Here is a 5,171-nt window from a genome sequence, read left to right as displayed (position 1 = left end):
ATTTTTTGAATATTTTTGCTATTTTTTTCGCAATTTTCTTCCCAGGGCCGAGTAAGAACGGAATTCGGGACTAAAATTTTTCTCCCTTTATAGGCCTATCTCATCCCATCTTGGCTAAAAATATTGCCGGAAAGAGGGTTTTTAATTTTTTGAATTCTTTTGTTATTTTATTTCGCAATTTTCTTCCCCGGGCCGAGTATGAACGAAATTCAGGACTAAAACTTTTTTTTTCTCTTTTTCGACCTATCACATCCCGTTTTTGCTAAAAATAATGCCGGAAAGAGGTTTTTTAATTTTTTGATTTTTATTTCTATTGTTTTTGGTATTTTCTTGCCCGGATCGAGTAGGAACAGAATTCTGGGCTAATTTTTTTTTTTTCTCTTTCTCGGCCTATCTAATCCTGTTTTGGATTAAAATAATGCTGGAATGAGGTTTTTTAATTTTTTGAATTTTTTTGCTTTTTTTTTTCGGAATTTTCTTGCCGGGGTCGAGTATGAACGGAATTCGGGACTAAAATGTTTTCCGTTCTATCTCGGCCTATCTCATCCCCGTTTTGGCTAAAAATAATACCGGAAAGAGGTTTCTTAATTTTATGAATTTTATTGCTATTTTTTTTGGAATTTTCTTGCCGGGGTAGAGTATGAACGAAATTCGGGACTAAAATTTTTTTCGCTCTTTCTCGGCCTATCTCATCCCGTTTTGGCTAAAAATAATGCCGGAAAGAGGTTTTTTAATTTTTTGAATCTTTTTGCTATTTTTTTCGCAATTTTCTTCCCATGGCCGAGAATGAACGGAATTCGGGACTAAAATTTTTCTCTCTTTCTAGGCCTATCTCATCCCGTTTTGGCCAAAAACACTGCCGGAAAGAGGGTTTTTAATTTTTTGAATTTTTTTGCTATTTTATTTCGCAATTTTCTTCCCCGGGCCGAGTATGAACGAAATTCAGGACTAAAACTTTTTTTTCTCTTTTTCGGCCTATCTCATCCCGTGTTTGCTTAAAATAATGCCGGAAAGAGGTTTTTTAATTTTTTGATTTTTATTTCTATTTTTTTTTGGTATTTTCATGCCAGGATCGAGTAGAAACAGAATTCTGGGCTAGATTTTTTTTTTTTTTCTTTCTTGGCCCATCTAATTCTGTTTTGGCTAAAACCACTGCCGGAAAGAGGGTTTTTAATTTTTTGAATTTTTTTGCTATTTTATTTCGCAATTTTCTTCCCCGGGCCGAGTATGAACGGAATTCGGGACTAAAATTTTTCTCTCTTTCTAGGCCTATCTCATCCCGTCTTGGCTAAAAATATTGCCGGAAAGAGGGTTTTTAATTTTTTGATTTTTATTTCTATTTTTTTTGGTATTTTCTTGCCGATATCGACTAGGAACATAATTCTGGGCTAATTTTTTTTTTCTCTCTTTCTCGGCCTATCTAATCCTGTTTTGGCTAAAAATAATGCTGGAGAGGGGTTTTTTAATTTTTTAAATTTTTTTGCTATTTTTTTCGGAATTTTCTTGCTCGGGTCGAGAAAGAATGGAATTTGGGACTAAAATTTTTTTTCCTCTTTCTCGGCCTATCTCATCTCGTTTTCCCCAGAAATAATGCCGGAATAAGGTTTTTTAATTTTTTAATTTTTTTGCTTTTTTTTTTTCGGAATTTTCTTACCGGGGTCAAGTATGAAAGGAATTCGGGACTAAAATTTTTTTCACTCTATCTCGACCTTTCTCATCTCGTTTTGGCTAAAAATAATACCGGAAAGAGGTTTCTTAATTTTTTGAATTTTATTGCTATTTTCTTCGGAATTTTCTTGCCGGGGTAGAGTATGAACGGAGTTCGGGACTAAAATTTTTTTCGCTCTTTCTCGGCCGATCTCATCCTGTTTTGGCTAAAAATAATGCCGGAAAGAGGTTTTTTAATTTTTTGAATCTTTTTGCTATTTTTTTCGCAATTTTCTTCCTAGGGCCGAGTATGAAGGGAATTCGGGACTAAAATTTTTCTCTCCTTCCCGGCCTATCTCATCCCGTTTTGGCTAAAAATAACGCCGGAAAGGGGTTTTTTAATTTTTTTGAATTTTTTTGCTATTATTTTCGGAATTTTCTGGCCCAAGTTGAGAATGAATGGAATTCGGGAATAAAATTTTTTATCCTCTTTCTCGGTCTATCTCATCCCGTTTTCCCTAGAAATAATACTGGAATGAGGTTTTTTAATTTTTTGAATTTTTTTGCTATTTTCTTCGGAATTTTCTTGCCTGGGTCGAGTATGAACGGAATTCGGGACAAAATTTTTTTTTGCTCTTTCTCGACATATCTCATCCCGTATTGGCTAAAAATAATGCCGGAAAGAGGTTTTTCCATATTTTGAATTTTTTTGCTATTTTTTTCGGAACTTTCTTGCCCGGGTCGAGTATGAACGGAATTTGGGACTAAATTTTTTTTCTCACTTTCTCGGCCAATCCCAAACCATTAGAAATAATGTCAGAATTAACTTTTTTAATTTTTTGAATATTTTTGCTATTTTTTTCGCAATTTTCTTCCCGGGGACGAGTATGAACGGAATTCGAGACTAAAATTTTTCTCTCTTTCCTAGCCTATCTCATGTCGTTTTGGCTAAAAATAATGCCGGAAAGGGGTTTTTTAATTTTTTGAATTTTTTTGCTATTTTTTTCGGAATTTTCTTGCCCGAGTCGAGAATGAATGGAATTCGGGACTAAAATTTTTTTTTTCTCTTTTTCGTTCTATCTCATCCCGTTTTGCTAAAAATAATGCCGGAAAGAGGTTTTTTAATTTTTTGATTTTTATTTCTTTTTTTTGGTATTTTCTTGCCCGGATCGAGTAGGAACAGAATTCTGGGCTAATTTTTTTTTTTTCTCTTTCTCGGCCTATCTAATCCTGTTTTGGATTAAAATAATGCTGGAATGAGGTTTTTTAATTTTTTGAATTTTTTTGCTTTTTTTTTTCGGAATTTTCTTGCCGGGGTCGAGTATGAACGGAATTCGGGACTAAAATTTTTTTCCTCTTTCTCGGCCTATCTCATCCCGTTTGGCTAAAAATAATACCGGAAAGAGGTTTCTTAATTTTTTGAATTTTTTTGCTATTTTTTTTGGAATTTTCTTGCCGGGGTCGAGTATGAACGGAATTCGAGACTAAAATTTTTTTCGCTCTTTCTCGGCCTATCTCATCCCGTTTTGGCTAAAAATAATGCCGGAAAGGGTTTTTTAATTTTTTGAATTTTTTTGCTATTTTTTTCGCAATTTTCTTCCCAGGGTCGAGTATGAACGGAATTCGGGACTAAAATTTTTCGCTCTTTCTAGGCCTATCTCATCCCGTTTTGGCTAAAATATGCCGGAAAATGAAGGGTTTTTAATTTTTTGTTTTTTGATTTTTTTCTATTTTTTATTTCGCAATTTTCTTCCCCGAGCCGGAAAGGGGTTTTTAATTTTTTGAATTTTTTTGCTATTTTTTTCGAATTTTCTTGCCGGGGGTCGAGTATGAACGGAATTCGGGACTAAAAAATCTCATTTTGGCTAAAAATAATCTGCTATTTTTTTGTGAATTTTCTTGCCGGGAGTATGAACGGAATTCTCTAAAATTTTTTTTCGCTCTTTCTCCGCCTATCATTTTGGCTAAAAATAATCCTGTTTTTTAATTTTTTGAGTTTTTTTGCTATTTTGTTCGCAATTTTCTTCCCAGGGTCGAGTATGAACGGAATTCGAGACTAAAACTTTTCGCTCTTTCTAGGCTTATCTCATTTTTGGCTCAAAATATTGCCGGAAAGAGGGTTTTTAATTTTTTGAATTTTTTTCTATTTTATTTCGCAATTTTCTTCCCCGGGCCGAGTATTTACGAAATTCGGGACTAAAACTTTTTCTTTCTCTTTTTCGGCCTATCTCATCCCATTTTGCTAAAAATAATGCTGGAAAGAGGTTTTTTAATTTTTTGATTTTTATTTCTGTTTTTTTTGGTATTTTCTTGCCCGGATTGAGTAGGAACAGAATTCTGGGCTAATTTTTTTTTTCTTTCTCGGCCTATCTAAATCCTATTTTGGCTAAAAATATTGCTGGAAAGGGGTTTTTTAATTTTTTGAATTTTTTTGTTTTTTTTTTATTCTCGAAATTTTCTTGCTCGGGTCGAGAATGAATGGTATTCGGGACTAAAATTTTTTTCGCTCTTTCTCGGCCTATGTCATCCCGTTTTGGCTAAAAATAATGCCGAAAAGAGGTTTTTTAGTTTTTTGAATTTTTTTGCCATTTTTTTCGCAATTTTCTTCCCAGGGCCGAATATGAACGGAATTCGGGACTAAAATTTTTCTCTCTTTCTAGGCCTATCTCATCCCGTCTTGGCTAAAAATATTGCCGGAAAGAGGGTTTTTAATTTTTTGATTTTTTTTGCTATTTTATTTCGCAATTTTCTTCCCCGGGTCGAGTATGAACGAAATTCAAGACTAAAACTTTTTTTTTCTTTTTCGGCCTATCTCATCCCGTTTTTGCTAAAAATAATGCCGGAAAGGGGTTTTTTAATTTTTTGATATTTTTTTCGGAATTTTCTTGTCCGAGTCGAGAATGAATGGAATTCGGGACTAAAATTTTTTTTCCTCTTTCTCGGCCTATCTAATCCTATTTTGGCTAAAAATATTGCTGGAAAGGGGTTTTTTAATTTTTTAATTTTTTTTGCTTTTTTTTTTTGTAATTTTCTTGCCGGGGTCGTGTATGAACGGAGTTCGGGACTAAAATTTTTTTCGATCTTTCTCGGCCTATCTCATCCCGTTTTGGCTCAAAATAATGCCGGAAAGAGGTTTTTCAGTTTGTTCAATTTTTTTGTTACTTTTTTCGCAATTTTCTTCCCAGGGCCGAGTATGTACGGAACTCGGGACTAAAATTTTTATCTCTCTTTCTAGGCCTATCTCATCCCGTCTTGGCTAAAAATATTGCCGGAAAGAGGGTTTTTAATTTTTTGAATTTTTTTGCTATTTTATTTCGCAATTTTCTTCCCCGGGCCGAGTATGAACGAAATTTGGGACTAAAACTTTCTTTTTCTCTTTTTCGACCTATCTCATCCCGTTTTTGCTAAAAATAATGCCGGAAAGAGGTTTCTTATTTTTTTGATTTTTATTTCAATTTTTTTTGGTATTTTCTTGCCCGGGTCGAGTCTGAACAGAATTCAGGTCTAAATTTTTTTTTTTTCTC

This window comes from Quercus lobata, unplaced genomic scaffold (genome assembly GCF_001633185.2).
Source record: "Quercus lobata isolate SW786 unplaced genomic scaffold, ValleyOak3.0 Primary Assembly Scq3eQI_24, whole genome shotgun sequence".
Taxonomy (NCBI): Eukaryota; Viridiplantae; Streptophyta; class Magnoliopsida; order Fagales; family Fagaceae; genus Quercus; species Quercus lobata.
Note: the sequence above shows the minus strand (reverse complement) of the source record.